Raw genomic sequence first — 22626 nt, 5'->3', positions numbered from 1 at the left:
TTATGGTGCATGCATACTGTACCTTAGGGAGGATCCCCCTACAAACATATTACGTTCCCTTAGTTAACAAGACATCAGACCTCTGTGTGGACTGAACTATCTGTACAAGCTGATGCAAGATGCCCAGGGATTGGGAAACTATTCTTAGCTCTATCTGCTTAATGAAAATTTCATCATCAGGAGTGTTTCTTCTTTCAATTTTCAGGCTTGGGTGGGACAAGGCTGAACACTGTCTATTGTGTCAACTAGATTTCACCATGTAGGCGATCAGTTGTGACGACCATTGGTGTTATTTGAATACACTTTAATGGTTTATTAGGATATTGAAATATATATCCAATTAACAAAAAAGGTGTTGGCATTGCCTCTAAATGTATCATTCTCTCTAATGACGTCTTCATTTTAATTTAAAATGTACCGGTAAGTGTATTTAATACATCCGTTCCTAATTTGTCTCTTTATCAAAGACTCTGAGTCAGCAGGAAAAGTTAATTTGGAGCATGCAGTTAACTTTTGACTGCACGTGTCAGGCAGGTACCTGGTCCTAAGTGATTGCACACATACACAGTGGCATGCAAAGGTGTGTTGCTGCCCGGGGCCAATATGCTTTAGTGGGGGTGCTGATGGGAAAATGCACCCCCACCCCTCCTTTGCACGCCACCGCACATACAGTACATACAAACTTACTGTTTTTAGTTATTGAGTGACTCTTACTACCCAATGCCAGATCATGAAGATGTAGTAGAGTAAATTTAGTTGCCCACCTTAAGCCCGCCCTACAAGCACCGTACATTTTTAAGCAATCAGACTTGATCCCTGACTTCCTCTCTCTGTCCGACTGGGCTGCTGAAAAATAAATGCACCCTTCACGTGCCCTCTATTTGGTTTTCTCTTTTATGTTTCTGAGCCATAGAGCTAATGCAACATTTTGAGACAGGAAGTCATCAGTGTTTTTGATGGGGTTAATAGACACACACTGACCCTTCATGAGCGATATTATTTTTCGGGCAACCCTTCAGATATCGTGCATGTACACTTTTCCTCTTCCCAAAGCCTGTTTCCAGAGTCTCCATGAGAAGTATGCTTGCTCTATTGTTTGTCATGTTCCAATTGCATTAGAACTTACTATATACTGGTCTGACTCTATTAGAAGTAGGATAGCCTTGAAATTGTTTTTTTATTGTTACCAGTATTACATTGCTGCATTGCATGTTTATTTTTTTTTACCTATTATTTATTACATTGCTATATATATAAATATTATATATTACTATATATTATTATATATATATATATAATATATATATATATATATATATATATTGGTAGAGCCATATACCACACAATTTACTGTTCAATATACCATATAGGTTATGAACAGAATCAGTGACAGCCTTGGTGGAGTCCAACCCTCACTGCAAATGAATCTGACTTACTGCTGGCAATACAGACCAGACTCTGACACCGGTTGTACAGGGACTGAATAGCCTGTATTAGGGGTCCTGTACACCATACACCCCGAGCACCCTCGTCCCCCAAGACTCCCCAAGTTCACAAAGCACATGTAGACTGAACTCCTATGCCACCTCCAAGACCCTCTATAACTGGTCCACTGTTCAACGTCCAGAACGAATACCACACTGCTCCTCCTGAATCTGACATTCGCCTTCATGATGGGCTCTCCTCTTCAGAACCCCTCAATAGATCTTACAAGAGAGGCTGAGGAGTGCGATAGTTGGAACACATCCGGAGTACCTGATGAAAAAACTTTTGAACCCAAACCTTATGATTGTCAGCCCCCCCATGTCCTATTTGTATTCATGTTTTATTCCATTTATTTATACAGTGTATTAGACCACCAGACCTTAAAGAAACAACATTGGTCATTGCTAAAATATATTTTTTTTAATTCATGTTTTGCAATCCTCCAGTATGTAACAGCTCTTTAACCGAAATGATATAGTCAATGCTTGATATTATTCTATATTATTTACTACTTGTATTCTAAACAGGGAAAATAAAGATAGCAGTAGTGGTTCAATGGTATGCTTGATTAATTTCTGATTTTGTCATCGATTTGGGCTATAAAAAGTGACTTGTCTCTCATAATCAAAAGGTAGAGTATTACCTAATACATTACATTATTATGGGTGTTGGGTTTCAGTAGTTGATTTCGTGTTTTACTTGCACAGCAGTTAATGTTGAAAAAATCCGATAATCAACAATGGACTTTTATTGCCCCTTCTTGGTGTTTGAAGAAACAGTTTGTGAGGGGAAAAAAATGCATGTTAGATTAATTGAGGAGCCAATTTATCAAATTGTTTATTGGTCGATTGGTTGGCAAGCACTCCGGCTGACGCCAGGTTGAAGCTGTGTTAGGGTGCAACACACCCAGGAGCCTTATGAGAACAAGCAATATAGAAAAAGGATAATAAGTGAAGAGAGCACCTTGACCTGATCACCCAACAGTACTCAGCTCCTCCCACCCTCCCACCAGTCTGCCACCGCTCTCCCTCTCTCTCTCTCTCTCTCTCTCTCTCTCTCTCTCTCTCTCTCTCTCTCTCTCTCTCTCTCTCTCTCTCTCCTCTCTCCCTCTCCCGCTCTAGTTCCACGCGTGTCTGTGTACACGCTCGTCAGGAGGGGCAGTGGTAAAATTTGACTCCTTTTCTCTTCTGCACCTGACAGAGATGCGATAAGAGAGCGGACGATTTAATTTGCTGATCGTTTATGTGGACCGGCTGTGAGCAAAAGTGCGTTCCTTGTTTCGGCATGATCTTCATCCCCATCGTCACCATCAGTAGCTGCCGAAAGCAAGACACGCCAAGAGACGCGCTGACATCTTCACCGAGGTAACCACTTTTTCCCACGCCTTTCCTCTCTTGTCTTTGTGTGCGGTTGTGTCTCGCTCGCACGAGTTTAATGACACCCGTGGATTTAAATTGTTGATTAACGATACTCACAGGTGAGTCATTTCTCAATTACTGTATTGGGACAATTCAGAATCGCCTTGAAGCCAGCCATTTCTTAAATTACACAAAAAAAAAAAAAAAAAAAAAAAAGACCCATCATTGAGTTTCCTTTCCTGTCGGTATAGAAATAAATCCCAAAGAGATCAAGTATTGTTTTATGTTAGTCTCCTAATTAAAATATCACAACCAATTAAATACCTGGATATGATTCACAGTGGATAAGGTACACGCAGTCATATAAGAACAACTTTACAGAAGCAGTTTAAATGTTTTTGCACAGTTGAGTTGTGCTGGGTGGGTCAAGAACGACAATTGCACACAGAAATTGGGCATTTTTTTCTACCTCATTGTAATTTTGATGATGTAAAATACATTGTACTTGACGTACTAAGCTTAATGTTCCAGGTGTTAGATCCAACTTCTGCAATTGCAACAGCCACTTTTTAATGTCATGATAGTCCAATTGCCACAAGCTGTGTAATTCACCTTTGATTAGAAGCATGTGGGTGTTAACTGACGGGACCAGGTGGAGGAATTTGTCAAGGGCGAAAAGCTATTGTCTGACTGGCGCTGATCCTCTGATGAAATTCCAGTGAAATACTGTGAGCTTTATAAAAAGCACCTATATCCCATGTTAAATATGGCATAATTTCATTTTCAATTTATGTGTGGTCTAAGGCCAATTGCCTGTTGTATTTAAGCTCCTGAAGCTGGGACATATGTTGTGAATTTTCTGGCAATAACTGGGCTGCAGACTGCCCATTAGGAGAGTGAATATGACTTTCCATTGGACATAGACTGGCCTAAATCTTAAAATCAATTTGAATGGAGCAAATACAGTCAAGCAAATGGAGCATACAGTATGGAGCCAAACCTCTAAGGTAAAACTAAATCTGATCTGGGATGTCGATTGACCTTTGTTCTGAGTTCAAAACAATCATTCCCATGGGAAATAATGGGCGACACACTGGACAATTGGTTAGTTTCTGAGGCATTGGGTTCAAATCTTCGCTCGACTCCTGTGTGGAGTGATTTTAAGTCAAATTTAAATCAGCAAAATACTTAACATACAGGGAAACTATGTTGACACTGGAGTCTTCTAACTTGACTGAGTCTAATTTCGGGACATAGTCTTCTAGTTCTTCTGGAAAAATACTTTTAAAAAGGCACAAAAAGTCTAAGAAAAACAGTGAAACATGCTTTGATACACCCTGAGGTATCACGCGATATGCTGGCAGTTACCTTAGCGACAGGTTCAAACTTAATGGTTTTGTTTTCTTTTGAGTAGGGTTGGGCATTGTTTGAATTTGAGCAATTCCGGTTCCAAACGATTATCGATTATTCTTTTAGGGGGGTGGGTCAAAAATTTTTGCATGGTTTAAATAAATGGTGTCCAAAATTATGAACATCCATTTTCTTAGCAGCCCGAAGCATAAACTAAAATGAACATTTGACTCGGGGGTATTTATAAGCAGTGTCAATATCAAACGTATGAACTAAAAGGCAATGTGTGTGGAACTAACCCAATTGACTTAATATTCATTAATTAATGTTTCAGCTAAAAGTTAAATATAGCGTTGTTAAAATAGTTATTTGTGACTATTTTATCACATCAAATGGTTTGTATGTGCAAGTTTCAACATGACTGCCTGTTTTAAGCATGTAGCCTTTTATTTTGAAGGGTACGGTGAACTCAGCATTTTGGCATGAAAAATAACTTCGCACGACACCGTTAAAACCAAAAGTAAAATGAGATGCAAGAAAAAGAGTAATGTATTGAACCAAATGCTGGGTAAAATGTTGATTCCTTTACCTACCCACCGATGGGACCCAAGGTTAGTGTTTGTGATACTGTGAGAAATTTTTTTGTGGATTTTGTCCCAATTCATTGTGATGTAAAGTTGCTAGTTTGACATTTGGTGGAGTTTTAGCTCAATGTTAATGCGACTGTACTTACATACTTTCTTTCAAGTATGATAAAGTAATTTATATTTTACTTTTGTGTCTGTCATCACCTCTTACTGTTGGTTGAAAGACTAAAATAAACGTTAAAAACAATCAGTGCAAGAGTGCAACCCACCATTTAACTTGTTGGCATAGATGTATTTAATTGTTTCACACACCCAATTGACTTCACTGAAGATCCGTGTGGTGTAGGCTGAGACTCGGAGCGGGAGGGTGCACGTCAGACTTCTACACATCGTGAAAGCCGCCTTAGCACGATATAAAGGTCAGAGGATAAAGATGTTATGGGTTCTGTTAAAATTAATATTTGCATTGTTTAGATTTTATGTAATACATGCACGTAACTTCCAGCAAGTTGTCAGCTATAGTTCAGCGAAAAAGTTGGGTTTTTATTACGTGTATTGAGCACTCCACCGGGAACTTGGCATACAGAAGCACCCAACTGAACTTGGCATCGTCAAACCGTGCAGGTTTGAGCCAATCAGGAGGTCGGAACCTGACAGTGACGACGATGAGCAGCCAAGTAGCAGCTGTACAACAGAAGAAGAGAGTGGCCACTGGGTTCATGTGACGGTATGTCAAAAGCATGTCTCTTTATACAGTCATGGAAATAATGGCACCCCAGGGCTGCCAATATTTTTTAGCATGACTATACGTATTATACAATATATTCATATATGTTTCAGTGGCACAAGCTTTTACATAGGATGCAGTATTCCGATATATTGTGTGCCCCTTGCTTGAGTAGCTTTATAACCCTGCCGCACAGAAAGTCTTTGCCGTGTCTGTTGGCTTGTCATATAGGCAAAAGTACAGACGACAGTACTGAAAAGTACTGCGTGGGCCATTTTATCCTACTCCCCAGTGCATAATAACCATAATAGAGTCGTAGTTGTATACAAGCAAATCCTCCACTCTTGTCTGGTTTCAGCCTCTGCCTAACCACACCTGTGCATCCAATACTTTCTGCGAAGTCTTTCGCAAAACACGCCGGTTTGAAGTGATCAGCACAGAGTTTGGAATGCTTGCTAGGCAACCATACCTGACCATGTTTCTTCCCCTGTCGATTGACTTTCCTTATCCACTAGTCACGTATTCCTTTTTCACTTAGAAAGCCAAAGAAGCTCTTGCCACTCCCTGAAACAATTTGTATGACCAATTGCCACACAATAAACCATGGTGAAATCGCTAAATCATACAACAAATATACAAGGACGGGAACAACAGGATTAAACAATAGCACACCACGCCGAATAAACAGGCTGTTTGGCTCAGGTTACGTCACAGACAAGATAGAGCCGAAGACCGGAAGGCGCTGGATACAAAAAGCAGAAGGCCCTTTCTGAATCATATTTATCGATTTAACTAATCACTTTGAAATGGCAGATGTGGTGTGTAAAGGGGTTCTATAGTTATCAATAAATGTTTTAACATCTTTGTCCTCTGATCTATAATCTTATTCCACGTTACACTGAGGTGACTGGTCATTTATTTTAACATATTTAAGACACACTTTGTTTGCCACCGCCGCTGTTGGGCACAAGCATGTCTTGGTGTGTGTTCTTCTTCGTTGGTTTTTGCAACTTCTTCATTAGTTTTTGCCACTTTCTTCTTCGGGGTCGGCGGACTGTCGGTATCGAAACTGGGAACCCAAATCTTTTAATTTGAAGTATTCCGGGAGAACCGGAATGTTAGTCCCGGTTCCAATTCTCCATGCCCAACCCTACTTTTGAGTCGTCCGAATGGTACAAGTAGCGGGTGTTTCGCTGTACTGGAATGAATGTGAATTAAATGAACACTATTATATTCTTCCAGAGGTGCTGTTTATTCCTCATTGTAAAACCGATCAATGACTGAATGCGGTGGTTCATGGGAACTTTAAATAATCTGACAGGCTCTAATGAGTAAGGACAGAAGGTCAAGATTAAACCCAATCACTCTTTTTATTTTCATACACGAATGATTCTCTTGAATGGAGCATCTGTTTATTAGAAGCTAAAATGAGACAGATACTTTGGTTTTTTTCACTGTGCTAGAACCAAAAGTGTGAGTGATGTCTGAGAGAAAGCAGGATTCCCCCCCACCAAGAAGTACAGCCATTTGCATGTCATAACAAATTACTGTCATGAGGTTTACCAGGATAAACTGTACCATCAACACTTTTTGGCACCTGTTAATGGGGTATCGACAGCAGTGGCACAGGACCAAAGGGTGAAACTAGACACACTGTAGTCACAAAGGTACCTTTTCTCAAACAAAATTCTTCGATGCCACATAACAAGAAGCAAGAACAAAGAATAATCAATGTCTCCATTGCTTTACTGTTACACTGTCACTCTGGTACAGTATGATGTCCTACTATTTATATTCCTCATACAGCTATCCCCATCTCACCTACACACCCCGCAGTAAAAACTGAAGCCAGATCGGGCTTTTCCATTCCAAATCATGTTGTGGCGAACTGAGCTCATCTGTGCCACTTGGTGGAAACCTGGCCTCAATGTTAATGAGCATTGAGTCTGTTTGTAAAAATGGCAGGTGTCCTGATGGATGTCTGGATTAAGATCTTGGATAAGGAGATGTTAAACTTCATAATGTGAGGAGAGCTTTATGTGGCAAGGCTAGAGAAAGGAGGAGGAGGTGACGGGGAAATCTATTTCCCGTGAGTGATTTTTCTGTTTATGTTCTGGACTTCATCCAATTGGCTCCACTTCACCCAAAAATTGGGCTGAGCAAAGGAAAGAATAAAACAAAACAAAAACAAAATTATCCCCCCTCAATGTTTTTCTAATCAAGCGCAATTGAAAGCAACAAGGAAGTGGAATTAATATTTGATGAAGCTTTGTTTGTTCAATTAAGGAATGAACACTATTAGCTGAGGCATACAGGCATTTGTTTAAAATGCTAATTAATTCTTGAGCTCTTTTCTCTGCGTGTGAATGTCTGGGGTGTGTTGGTTTATTCATCAAGAAGAAAAAAAATATTTATCATGAAAGAACAACAAAGGGCCTTTTTGCTCAACAGTTTGTATCATTCAATTTCAAGGCTTTGACTAAAGGTTGAGTAGAAAAAAATATATCGAGAAAACAGCGGGACCTTTGTTTTGATGTCTATTTTGAGTGTGAGATTTAACAAATATTGTACTGGGAAGACATTTTTTAACATTTGTATGCCTTGATAGCAACGTATGGCTCCAATCTAACTTTCCATTTTCATTATAGTTAGCAATAATAGTTATTAATGCTTATGTTGCTGTGAATCTTCACAGCCTGATTATTTGCCATTACCACAACTGGGCCAAGAAACAAACTCTATTAATGAGCTAGTGGCTGTGAATAATGTGGGTCAAAGAAGACTGAGTGAGCATGCGCCACAAGCGTTAGAATAGTAAATAAGAGTACATGAACAAACAGCAAGAACAAGTGGGAGTCGAAACTAGTGGGGTACTCAGTGGAAGCAGTGTTATAAGACTTTAGCCTGGGGAAAACCTGGAAACACAAGAAGTTCAACATTTTCTTGTAACTTTTATATGATGTATTCTACATGTCCAGCATGTGCAGGCTTTCTTTGAAATTTGAGACAACTAAAAGGCTGTAAAATGTTTGTATTCAAAATGCTTCACTGGAAATACAGTTGCAAAGAATGTATATCGTGTTAGATCCTCCTAACAATAACTCGTTCAAAATTAAACAATACATTTTACTCTGCTGTTTCCTTGAAATAACAGTTTTTATTAGCAACTCATAAATTTGGAATCTGTTGCAGTAGTACAGTATGCCAAGTACATTGCTGCGGGGGGATTGCACATACAGGAGAAAGAAATTACACTGACACAATGATGATGCCAGTGTTTGCTTGAAAATAGTCCAACATACAGTAATTTGAGTGCTGAACTTTTTGTCGGATTTTCATCATGAGAACATGTTAGCCTTAAAAACTAAAAAGGGTCCATGCTCTAAGTAGACTTAAGAAAATATTAATTATACTTTAGTATTTTGGCGGCACGGTGGACGACTGGTTAGAGCGTAAGCCTGACAGTTCTGAGGAGCGGGGTTCAATCCCCGGCCCCGCCTGTGTGGAGTTTGCATGTTCTCCCCGTGCCTGCGTGGGTTTTCTCCGGGCACTCCGGTTTCCTCCCATATCCCAAAAACATGCATGAATTGAAGACTCTAAATTGCCCGTAGGCGTGAATGTGAGTGTGATTGGTTGTTTGTTTGTATGTGCCCTGCGATTGGCTGGCAACCAGTTCAGGGTGTACCCCGCCTCCTGCCCGATGTTAGCTGGGATAGGCTCCAGCACGCCCGCGACCCTCGTGAGGAGAAGTGGCTCAGAAAATGGATGGATGGATGGACTTTAGTATTGTATATAGAAGTATATATATCTATATACCAGTTAGAAAGATGGAGGCATGCACTTGAAAGGAGAGGAATGAAGATTAGCCGAAGTAAGACAGAATATATGTGCATTTATGAGAGGGGTGGTGAGGGAAGAGTGAAGCTACAGGGAGGAGAGATAGCAAGGGTGGAGGACTTTAAATACTTGGGGTCAACAGTCCAGAGCAATGGTGAGTGTGGTCAGGAAGTGAAGAAACGGGTCCAAGCAGGTTGGAACGGGTGGAGGAAGGTGTCAGTTGTGTTATGTGACAGAAGAGTCTCTGCTAGGATGAAGGGCGAAATTTATAAAACAGTGGTGAGGCCAGCCATGATGTACGGATTAGAGACAGTGGCACTGAAGAGACAACAGGAAGCAGAGCTGGAGGTGGCGGAAATTAAGAGTTTGAGGTTTGCTCTCGGAGTGACCAGATTGGATAAAATTAGAAATTAGCTCATCAGAGGGACAGCCAAGGTTCGATGTTTTGGAGACAAAGTTAGAGAGAGGATACTTCGATGGTTTGGACACGTCCAGAGGAGAAATAGAGAGTATATTGTATATTGATAAATTAGAAATGAGCTCATCAGAGGGACAGCCAAGGTTAGATGATTTGGAGACAAAGTTAGAGAGACGAGACTTCGATGGTTTGGACACGTCCAGAGGAGAAATAGAGAGTATATTGGTAGAAGGATGATGAGGATGGAGCTGCCAGGCAAGAGAGCTCGAGGAAGACCAAAGAGAAGGTTGATGGATGTCGTGAGGGCAGTTGGCTGTTCGAGAGGAGGATGCAGGAGATAGGTTTACATGGAAAAGGATGACACGCTGTGACGACCCCTAAAGGGGCAAGCTGAAAGGAAAGGAAGAAGTATTTTATATACACATCTATTTCCCGTACCGCTTATCCTCACTAGGGTCCCGGGCGTTTTGGCACTTATCTTAGCTAACTCTGGGAGATAGGCGGGGCACACCCTGAACTGGTAGCTAACCAATTGTAGGGCACATATAGGCAAACAATCATTCACACTCACATTTATGTTTTTGAAATGTGAGAGGAAACAGGAAGGAAATGTGGGAGGAAACCCACGCAGGCACGTGCAAACGCCACACAGGCAAGGCCGGATCAAACCCGGGTCCTCAGAACTATGAGGCAGATGTGCTAATATTATTTATATATATATAAATTGTCTCACTGCCTTGACTTGACTGTCTCACGATGATTGTTTAAGTTGTGTTGTAGTGGAGCATACTTCGTATGACTGCAGAGTGTAGACATGATTCTTGAATTCTAGGCATAACAACTATTCATTTTGGTGACCCGCCTCACAAGTACGAGATATCCAAACTCCCCTGGCTGCTTGTTAAACACAAGTCATCCGCTGTCGTGTGCTTGATGATTGACTTTGACCAGTGCTAATTATAGCTCACTTTGTCTCAAAGCTGCAGGATTTATTTCATCGGACTTTGAGCCTGCAGCTTGATGTGTGTATAATTTCAGCACTGAGCAGCAGTGGATTGACTTTTTGATTTAGCATGTTGACAACCATGATGATATTTACAACAGCTCTCAGGTCAAAATCAATGATGTTGCATTGTGACATGCAGCAGATTGATTTTGATGTGTTTCATAAGTTGGTGTGTTCTCCATTTTCCATCCTGCCTCCCCTGACTCATCACTGATCACATTTAACATCAGCCTTGTGGGGGGAAATTAGAGGATTAGCAACAACTGCACACTTATTCCCTGTGTATCTTCCAGCCTTCCAAATCCAGTGCAAGCCATTGTTATTTTAAGCAGCTTGGCAATTGAGTGTGGAGGCAGGCTCTAATTGTTCCTCCGAGTGGAAGGAAGCTTGCGATTTGGAGCTACCTCTCCTACTATTTATGCTCAATCATGATGTGAAACGGCACATCCGAGAGAAGCCGACTGCCAGGACCTCTCACTCCAATACTCGCTTCATACATAATAAATAAGTCACTGTAAGTTACAGTACAGCAGTATAACTAGGCTAATGCCCAGATTTGCATATTTGTGCTGAATTCCATAATTCATGAGAGTGCAGCAGGCAGGAATCCATGGTGCTAAGACCTTTGTCCATATGCTGCACATCAGTTACAGAGTCATATCCACCATGTGCACCAACAGAACCGCATCAAAAGCAGTATTGATGCTGTCACAGACTCTTGGGTGGTGCATCTTCGTCAACAAAAGCCTCAAGAGTCTGAACTCAGCCTTTCGGCCAGAATCAGACTTTAGCTTTTTACAGCTGGATGTATGAGTATTGTGAAAGTAGAATAGCATTCAGAAGAGTACAGACCTCTACGAAGGCTTAACATCTTAAAAATATTTAAATAAAAAATAATGATGTTCAAGGCCATATGTTTATACTCAAGCACTGTAGGAGCATCTTTATCTGCGTGTCACTGCCCCGATTGGCCGCAACACGAGGTGACTATAGTGGCAAAAAGTGAAATTAAAGTGTTGACTTGGATCCTCGCTGAAATTTAATGGGTTCTCCACATGGTTCTTCATGGAAATCGTTTGCGTAGATTGATAGCATCTGGCTAAAAAAAAAAAAGAAATCATACCAGCAAAGGTCAATCAAAACAATACCTCTTTCCCTAAAGAAAATTAGAGAGACAACCGAAGGTGGAGTTGAGGCCAATACTATATTATACAGTATATTCCAAATAGTTTCAGTATTCATGATATCACTAGCCAGGGTGATAATGATTTTGTACCAAAGAACCACCAACTCTAGCCTCGGGGCCAGTGGTGTTGTCAGTGAAATTATTTGAAAATAATAAATGAAGTTGCGGACTGGCGGCACGGTGGACGACTGGTTAGCACATCTGCCTCACAGTTCTGAGGACCGGGTTTCAAATCCTGGCCTCGCCTGTGTGGAGTCTGCATGTTCTCCCCATGCCTACGTGGGTTTTTGTCCGGGCACTCCGGTTTCCTCCAGCATCCCCAAAACATCTGTGGTAGGTTAATTGAAGACTCTAAATTTCCCGTAGCTGTGAATGTGAGTGTGAATGGTTTTTTGTCTGTATGTGCCCTGTGATTGGCTGGCGACCAGTACAGGGTGTACCCCACCTCTCGCCCGAAGATTGCTGGGATAGACTCTAGCATGCTCGTGACCCTAGTCGGGAAAAGCGGTACAGACAATGGATGGATGGAAGTTGTGGACTATCAAAAAATAAAAATAAAAAAGGGCACATGTATGGGAAGTACTTCAGACAACAAGCCATCTGAGCCAATAACTTTCACTTAAACTTTTGGCAAATTAAAGCTATCATACATAATTCGCTTGCGCCACTCGCTTGTTCACGATTGCCTTGAGTGTATATTGTCCAGGTTGTGTTTAAGTCTTTTTTTACGTGCCTAGGCTTGTGCACTTTTCATCCATGCGCATTCTCCCGTCCCAACTTCCGACACACCCACTGTGATTAATTAGGGCAGGCCTGGCCAACCTGCGGCTCGGGAGCCGTCTGTGGCTCTTTGACCAGTTTCTTGCGGCTCTTACGTTCACGCCACACGATAATGCCTGTTGCCAGGCAACCCGGAAACACTCGGAACAGACTACACAGTTTCCCCTTATGAAAATGTGCCATATAAACACCTCAATTGGAATAAACAGGCCAAAATTGAATAAAATTTTATTTGGTTTCACAGGGATGGAATTTTCCTTTTTCCAATCCGATCAGAAATAAATTTTCGTCATGTTAACCATGAATCCGAATGTGTGAATCTCCGCTCTGACTGTGCATGCTCTGTTTTGATGCAAATGTGCGGTGACATCATTGTTTACACACATACCTGTAAATATGGCGGCTTCCGACCAGAGTGTATATTTGGCGGAGAGAGCTTGTTTTTAACTACTTGTAACTTGTTTTTAATCAAGTGGGTGTTTTGATGAAAGTGTAAAAACAAATCCAACTACTGTGCTCATTACACGACGTACCTCTAGCTTAATAAATGATGTGACGTTGGAAGAGGAGCAGTTTATGTGTGCCCAGGGGCGTGGAACACGGGGGAAAACTGGCACAACTGTGCCAACAAAGAATTTCTGCAAAGAAATCTCCGATCACACCCTGTGTGTGCCCCTGTGTATATGATGTGGCTCTTTGCAGGAATAGTAAAAATTGTGGCTCTTAGCCTCTGAATGCTTGGCCACCCCTGAACTCGGGAATGAGTGTGCAAACACCAAGGAGGTGTGATTCACTGAATTATGACGCTGTCTATAATTCATGGAGCATGGAGTTTTCCTGACACTTGAATGTCATTGAAATCATTGAGAAAAATATAGCACACTTTAAATTAAAAAATCCCTTTCGTAATGAATGTGTCATCGGCCAGTCAGGATGTGCACACTGCTTCGGCAATCTCACGTTAACACTTTGAAGGAGAGCATAGTTGTAGATGATATTCTTCTCCAATAAATATCAGTATTTCAGTTGACCTGAGAATGTGCAAGAAGCCAGATTTGTCAGCGAACACACACATTTTGAGGTTGCTCCACCCAGAGTGCGTATCTGGCATGGACTTAAGAGGACAGGAGAATCTGCACAGTCGGAAAAGTGTGCAACTGCGCTCCTTTTTTTAGTTAATCACATGGGAGAATATGGCCCGTGGTGCACAACCAGAAATCCGACCCAGCTGCTGATCTCTCGACCACAGTGGATATATATATTAAGTGCATCTTCATTTCTTGATGAAAAGCACAAAATGGTCTGTCTGTGGCTGCTGTGAGGAAAGGGGGTTTGTTAAAGTTGGATTTTTTTCATGTTCCAGGTGGAACTGTGGACAACTGGTTAGAGCGTCTGCCTCACACGTCTGAGAACCAGGGTTCAATCCCCGGCCCCGCCTGTGTGAAGTTTGCATGTTCTCCCCGTGCCTGCGTGGGTTTTCTCCGGGGACTCTGGCTTCCTCCCACATCCCAAAAAACATGCATGGTAGGTTAAGTGAAGTCTCAAAATTGCCCTGAGGTGTGAATGTGAGTGTGAATGGTTGTTTGTTTATGTGTGGCCTCCGATTGGCTGGCAACCAGTTCAGGGTGTACCCCGCCTCCTGCCCGATGATAGCTGGGGTAGGCTCCAGCACGCCCGCGACCCTTGTGAGGAGAAACGGCTCAGAAAATGAATGGATGAACTGTCCAAGAATGCTTTGAAAGACTTTATGTCCTATAGTATCTCGCAGTAAAAATGTCAATGAGTGTTTTTTGTCTTTGCACAAAAGGTGTGACCTCCAACTAGCATAATATTTTATATAATGCGCATGTTTCATCACATGAACAAAAATCGCATCATGAAGTAAAAGCAGCATCTGAAACTGCTGTTGACATGCAGCATGAGCGAATTCTGCTTGCAATTTGCATCAATGCCGGAGCCTGTAAAATTCACTTATTCCTTAATGTCATCTTTTTCAATATCATCATGAGAGCACCCAGAGCAGTGACAACTTCCAATGAACAGATCTCATGGAACTTTTTTAGAAGTTCAATAAAGCCTCACCATCATCTGATGATAGGTTTATATTTATTCATTTGTTTTGTTCTCCACCTGTATTGCTGCTTTTCGATTGTCCCAGCCATGTCATATTTGGCAGATTAACGGTAGCTGTGTCTCCCTGGGGGTGGTGGGGGGTCACGACCCCGTCTAGAGGAGAACGATTTGTTTTGTTTCCGATGCCCCTGCCAGGCCAAGCTGTAAATACCGGTTCCGACTGTGTGGGTATGTGCACTTTCATGGAGCCGAGAAAACCAGATGACGATGATATTCTCACAGATTAAAGTTTGTGAAATGTGTTCTCCATTTGCCTGTTTTTTGAATAAACCTTTGAGATTAATCTTTGGGAGCTAAAAAGTGACTTTGTGGATAAGTGCATTTAGGATGTGTTTATGTATTTGAAGGAGCTCCTCGTTAAATCAAGAGTTTGTCAAGCAGGAGGTTAGAGAAACATGTATATACTTTTTTTTTTTTTTAAATGCACTGAATACCAAGCATGGGTCAACATTGTTATCCCTGATCTTTGCCATACCTAAATAGAAGGGCAGAGGTGGGTAGAGTAGCAAAAATTGTGATAGTACTGTTACTTCAGAAATATACTGTATTACTCAAGTAAAGGTAAAAAGTAGTCCTCCAAACATAGTAATTACTTGAATGTATACAGTGAAAACATACTCAAGGACTGAGTAGTTAGTGAGTAACGTCAGATTTATATATTTGTTAAAAAGTGTCAAATGGACAAAAATATAAAATGGGCCTACCATATCACTTTTAATCAATATATTTTTAAAACAAAATACCATTCTGTAAAACCAAATTCCACCACAGTAAATGGTCCTAAATTAGCTTTCTTTGTTCACACATGTGAAACAGCACAATAGGCTCACCAGGCAGAGATGATTGAATATAGAATTATATATAAATGGATTATTTTGAACTTCGAAAAGTGGATCCATTACTTTTATCAGCAATGCTGACATCTGTTTCATTACTGAAAAAAATAATTTGAGGTCTGCCATTTTATATCTTTATCTTCAGTGCAGATTTATTTATTTTTTTACATACTACTTTTGAATATGCATAAAACCTTTCTCCTTCGAGATCTTGCAGTGGCTGACCTGCTGGTTTGATCCTACGGAGCATAAAGGCTTCTTCATACTCTCGCCGGCGGCGACCGCGCTGACGTCACTGCAGCTATCCCGCACGCAGTTTGCCTTTATACTCGAGTGCAACACACGTGCGCTGTTTTGAAAATGTGCTGCAGTTCTCCTCCAAGTCGGGGTGTCGCTACGGCTGGTATTGGCTCGGACACCACAATGTGGAGTTTCCTCTGCATTTCTTTGCCAATTCCGGTTGCCGTTTTTACTTTCAGGAGCAAGGAGCAAAGCAACAACAATGGCGACTGTGGAACAGTGTCTGGTAGAACAAATGGACCTAGATGACCAGATGATGCGTTTAATTATATTGCAAAATCGATCAAGAAGGCGGCGGCGTAGGTGGTATATTTAACCAAGGGGAAAGCTGAGTACGTCGTCACAGCATGTGACAAAAACTGACCAATCACGAGAGATGATCTCCGAGGTATTCTGCTCGTGGCGACAATTTGTGCCATATGCGCATCAAGTGCCGCATAGGGGCCGCGCAGCCCAATGCGTCGGTCACGTGATGCAATGCGGGCGTTGTCACCCGCGCGAGCGCTGGGAGTATAAAGAGGCCTTTACGCTTTGAAAAAAATGCAGACCCAGAAAGCCTCTTGTATATTTCTCAAGTTCCAAGTGGAGTTCTTGTAGACTGAAACGCTGAAATTTATTGGCATGATATAGCTGCTCTTTTATCCTCATTGGATGAGCTGGAGCCAATCTGTAAGGTAAATATAGATATATGCCACGTAAATGAGTCACTTTGAAGACGTTTTATGTGACTGGACTGTGTGCATGTGATGGTCTGGCTCCATTTCATTTATCGAATGGTGTCAAGCGACACGAGTTGTTAAATTGGACTGGTGAAACGGTCACGTTTGGAGAGGAGCTGGACCCAACAGCAGGCGGAGGCAGATAGAATATAATGAACTGATTATTGAGGCAAGGTAACGGATGTGGTCCTGGGTGCGTTGGCAGGCGGTGGCGTGGACAGGTGGCAGGCATTGGAGAGGACAGGCGGCTGGCTTGGTGGCAGGAATGACGTGGATCAGGAACACAGGGGAACACTGAGAATGAGGAGAGACAGGAGTCAAAAAGGGAACGAGGTATGGTGACGCTTACTTGAGGCAGCTGGGCCGTGGTATCGCTAGAAGAAGCTGATTGATAATTTTGGTAATGGGGAAAGGACCGATGAAACGCGGAGTGATCTTACGGGACTATGTTTGAAGTGGGAGGTCGTGGGAAGAGAGCTAGACGGATTGACCCACCTTATATTCGGGCGCCAGGGAGCGATGACGGTCCGCGAGCTGTGTGTTGCATGCGTTACTGAGGTCCGATTTGGTGAAAAGCTGGACTTCGCAGAAGGGTTCAAAGGACGGGTCGATCAGGGGTAGCGGTGACTTGTTTTTATAGTGATGTCATTGAGTGCTCGGTCGTCGACGCATGGGCGGAGAGTGGTGTCTTTTTTCTCCATGAAGAAAAATCCAGTCCCGACCGGAGACGAGGAGGGTCATATGAGTCCAGCAGCCAGGGAGTCACGGATGTAATCCTCCATAGCTTTCTTCTCAGGACGGGAGATATTGTAGAGTCGGCTGGTGGGAAGTGGAGCTCCTGGCAAGAGGTCAATGGCACAATCGTATAGGCGGTGGGGGGGTAGAGAGATAGACAAGTCCTTGCTGAATACCAGGGAGAGGTCATGATACTCTTCAGAAATTTGTGAGAGGTCCACTGGGGCGGCAAAGGGTGGTGTGTCTTCTGAGGGTGGAATGGCAGAGAGCAGACAGTGGGAATGGCAATGAGGATTCCATCCTGTAATGGATAAATGAGTCCAGTCTATGGTGGGGTTGTGAAGTCTGAGCCAGGGAATACCAAGAACTAAGGGGGTCTCAGGGGAAGGAATGACAAAGAGGGCAATGTATTTGCGGTGATTACCGGAAATGAGGAGCCTGATAGGCACTGTTTGGTGGGTGACAGGGGAAATTACTCTGCCATCCAGGGCTGTGACTTTTTTCGGGGTTCGGAAGTGGTTGGAGAGGGATTTGGAGCTGGTGAATTATATCTACATGAATAAAATTGTCATCGGCACCAGAATCAATCAGGGCAGTAATGGGCGTGTTATGAGCAGAAACTATGTTGCAAGCAGGAACGGTCATGCGGGAGTAAGAGCTAGAGGGAATGGAGGTTTGGCTCACCACAACGCTCTCTTTTCGCGGTGAGCCTGGTCTTTTGGTCGGAGGGGGCAAGAGGAAATGAAATGACGGGATTGACTGCAGTAGATACACAGCCGCTGGATGACACGACGCTGACGCTCCTGTGGATCTAAACGTGTCTTTCCAATTTGCATGGGCTCTCCGGTTGCTACAGGGAGTGACGGAAGTGCAGAAGACAGTGCGGGAGGCGGGTGAGAAGCTGACGCCGTGGTGCTCGGACTGGGAGAGTTTTTGCTTGAGCATAGCCCCCTCTCTCGTACTCTCTCTCGGAGTCTGTTATCCAGACGGATGGAAAGGGTGATAAGACACCCTGAACTGGTCGTCAGTCAATTGCAGGGCACATATAGACACGAACAACCACTCGCACTCACATTCACACCGTCACTGAGTGGTAACTAAACCCACGCTGACCGCACCAAAGTCAGGCGAGTGTACCACTACACCATCAGTGACACAAAATAATGTATACAGCAAAAAAAAAATAAATAAATAAAACTAATATGCTCCATGTGCTGATACCATATTGAAAAATCAGAATATATATGTCACCCCTATTAAATAATAATACATAATTTGCCTATTTCTGAAATCTAATTTTGACATAAAGTTAGATTAATTTTGGAAATGTTTCACACTCAATTTGGCAAACTCTCCATCAACCACATTCGGATGAAGATGTGGTGTGTGGAGGAGTTTCCACAGTGAAATAGCGTAGCTGTGTTAATGATGTCTCATGTTCATGCTTACTGAGTTTACTGAGCAAGACCTACTGAGCTTACTGAGCAAGACCTGCTGCTGTGTCCAGAGGTTGTGCTGGAAGCTGTCCGTGGTTACTAAAGAGGATTCTTTGTTTTGTTTGAGGTTTGCCAAGATGCAGCTCTTCCAATCTTCCTCAAAGCTGATTACAACACATCCTAAACTTTAAATAGATTTTTCAAACTTCTCCATTTTCTACTTTAAATAGGCTTAGTCTTACAGTTGGAATTAAAGTAAAATGCTTGTCATGTTGTATAAAATGTATGACTTTTCTAGTAAAACCTGCTTATTTTATATATATATATATATATATATATATATAATAAATTCTAAATATATATAAATTTATATTATACATTCTAAATATATATAAAATATATGGTGGCATGGTGGTCAACTGGTTAGCACTTCTGCCTCACAGTTCTGAGGACCTGGGTTCAAATCTGACATCGCCTGTGTGGAGTATGCATGTTTTTTTTTTTTTGTTTTTTTTTAAACCTGTCCTGTTCAGCTGCATGGCCTGCAGAAAGGTGGCTCTGTATACCTTTCTGCTGGAACAGTTTTGCTGTGCAACAGGGGAGTTTGAAATACTCTCTCTGCTTAATTTTTAAACTTTTTTAATTAATATGGTGTTTATAGAAAATGCAACCAGACAGAAAAGGGTTTTACCTGTAAGAACCTGTGCTTTGATATTTTAATACAACCTGTTTTGTTATAAGTCAAATGTCAAACGGGTGGCCTGGGGGCCAGATCCGGCCCGCCACATCATTTTATCTGGCCCGCGAAAGCAAATAAAAATTTCTAATTGTGTTTTGGTTTAATAACATTGAGATATTTGCAAGCATTTTTTTGTTACCAATCCCGCTTTGAAAGTAAACAGTTGAAAAAGTTTTTATAGGCTTAGGATTCAAAACTGGTTATTCATTGTGTTGTGTATACTGTATTTAATTATATGGGGTAATCTTCCACAGTCGTAGCGGCCTTCCGAGGGAATTCATAACTACGATGTGGGCCGTGGCAAAAATGAGTTTGACACCCTGAGGTAGAGGGTTGACGAGAACAGGTGGACACAATAACCAAACGAGCACACAATACAAAACTAAAACTAAACAGAATCTAAACTAAAACATGGACCATGACACAAACTTAATGGCCCTCTAAGAGAACCCATAACTACAGTGTGGCTCGCGACAAAAATTAGTTTGACAACCCTGTTATAAGTGATCCCAGCACAAGTAATTCAAATCTATATCGAACTTATTAGTGAATGAACACCATGACATGCATGTTAGTCAACTGGTGTACGGAGTTGCTGAGCCGGCACATCGAGGAAGGGTGACCCCCGGAGGGCATGGGGTCCCCAGCCATCAACAGGGCCCAACGCTTGAGCCAGCATCCACCCACACAAAAAAAAATAAAAAATAAATAAACGTAATAGCCCGCCAAATGAGCCCAAGTTAAGCACCTTTCATGAGTAGGGTTGGGCCTCGAGAATCAAGAACCGAACGGAACCGGGACCAATGCTCCGCAACCTCCCCCTCCCGGATGCGCCCAAACACAAACACCCCGACCCCCGCAGCCCGTCCACCGCGAAGAAGAAGCGGCAAAAACCAACAAAGAAGAACATGCACGAAGACGCGCCCACTCCCAATGGCAGCGAACAAAAACGCACCCCAACTCCGCCAAAATCAATGACCAGCCTAACTGTAGACTCTAAATTGTCCGTAGGGGTGAATGTGCGTGCGAATGGTTGTTTGTTTGTATGTGCCCTGCGATTGGCTGGTGACCAATTCAGGGTGCACCCCGCCTCTCGCCCGAGGATAGCTGGGATAGGCTCCAGCACGCTCGCGACCCTTGTGATGAGAAGCGGTACGGAAAATGAATGGATGTGATGAACCTCAGTGCTTTGACAAGCAGGCATGAAAATTACATTTGCAATTTACAGCACGGTAATGCAATTTCACCTTGCAAGTGAAATTTCAAAGCGGTTTCATCTTTGCATGATCATCTTTAGTGCTTAATAAACCACAATAAGATTACAAGGTCTAAGGTGTGTTCTACTTCAAAGATCTGGAGCAACGGCAAGATTAGGTATGGCTTTTGATATCAGAAAAGTGTACTGTATAAACTCTCTCTCTCGCTATTGCTGACTTCACAGTGAAAATCACTCATATTTTTGGGTTTAAGACACATACTAATAAACTAATTGATAAACAAATATAAAAGTTAGCATGTCTGCCTCACAGAGGAGAGGTTCTGGGTTTGAATCTCAGCTCAGACCGTTCTTCCTGTACATGCTTGTGAAGGTTTTCTCTGGATACGTCCTCACACACAACAAAACTCACATGTTAGGAGGAAGACTAAATGTTGCTTAAGTATGAATGTGAGTAAGATGGGGTAAGCTCTGCCTCACCCATGACCCGAATGAGGACAAGTGGTGTAGAAATTTGATGATTATATACATTTTACTCATTAATCATACGTACATTTTGCAGATGTTAAGTATGTGAGCTCATCCATCCATCCATTTTCTCTGCCACATTATCCTCACTAGGGTCGCGGGCATGCTGGAGCCTATCCCAGCTATCTTCGGGCGAGAGGCGGGGTACACCCTGAACTGGTCTATTTGAGATCATGCCTCACAATATCTTTATTTATACTTTCTAGTACAACGATTACACTGGCCTGTGATTCAATGCAAGACACATTGCAAATGGGCACAGTCGTTGCAAAGTCATTGCCCAGTAAGTGACACAATTATCTCCCCAGTTGGAGTTAAATAGGGGGAAATGACTTGTTAAATGTCTGATTACTCCCTAATAAAGCCATCTAAACAATGACAAGCACTCTTTTCCACAATTAATTGATGCCTCTTTTCAGAATGAGGCAGCAATTACAGCCTACATTCTGCCACTGAAGTTTGTTGCATGTAAAAAAACAGAAACTACTACACCTCTTTGGATTCATTATCAGACGATGCTTGAGCCTTCATTATCCAGCCAAGCATCTGAAGGAAAACGCTGTCCCATTTGCACGTTAAAAATGCATTTGAAAATGCCTTTGTTCGGCACATGAGACAGCCATTTTCAATATACTGTACAAGCAGGATTATAAAGGTTAATCATCAATTTGAAGCTCGTCTTTGTCTAATACCGATGGAGCCCTGATGTCTATTGGGGGAGTAGATATGTAGAGATAAAATCAGCCAAAGCCAAAAACAAGCCCTGTCTAAGTGAATGGTGGTTAATTGAGGTGTTACAGCACAGGGAGGAAGGCGAGAGGGTTACTCAGTGACTATTGATCCATTGTTTGACTATTTTCCAAGTTTAGGTTTGTGGTCTGTACAATGTGATATTTCTTGATAATCTTTGGTGATGTTTGTTGTTGCATGTTAATAATAATAATAATAATATGTTAATAATAATGTAATATGCTTTGGACAGCCTGTGGAAAAAAAAAGGACTGAGGAGTCAAGATGATGTTTTTAAATATACAATCAAGGACAAGAACCTCCCTCCACAATCTGGAAAAAAATTAATTAAGTTCCTAATTTTCTCACTTAATACGCATAAGATCGAGTTCATGTGATTGTAATCATTCCCAGATCAGGTTTAGTCAGATAGCAACGTTGTTGAATTAAGACTGAGCTACTTCCATCCCACCACTGCTTACATTTGTTGTTTGTAAGAAGAAGAAAAAAATTCATATCAT

General features: G+C 42.0%; 1 protein-coding gene across 3 annotated transcripts in view; it reads left to right on the top strand.

Moving 5' to 3' along the window:
* The first annotated feature begins 2646 nt into the window (after positions 1-2646).
* hs3st1l1 (heparan sulfate (glucosamine) 3-O-sulfotransferase 1-like1) overlaps positions 2647-22626 on the top strand; it is a 35831-nt gene continuing 15851 nt past the window's right edge. Inside the window, exons 1-2 of one of the 3 annotated variants that reach the window (XM_061690422.1) lie at positions 2647-2849; positions 5405-5507. The gene's annotated coding sequence lies outside the window, so the exon portion shown is untranslated. Of the gene's footprint in view, positions 2850-5404; positions 5508-14179; positions 14259-22626 lie in introns of those variants that run through there. The other 2 variants (XM_061690424.1, XM_061690423.1) reach the window with 2 other exon arrangements.

Source organism: Phycodurus eques, chromosome 11 (genome assembly GCF_024500275.1).
Source record: "Phycodurus eques isolate BA_2022a chromosome 11, UOR_Pequ_1.1, whole genome shotgun sequence".
In the NCBI taxonomy this organism is placed as follows: domain Eukaryota; kingdom Metazoa; phylum Chordata; class Actinopteri; order Syngnathiformes; family Syngnathidae; genus Phycodurus; species Phycodurus eques.
The sequence above is the reverse complement of the archived record's forward strand: the minus strand, read 5'-3'. Positions and strand labels throughout refer to the sequence as shown.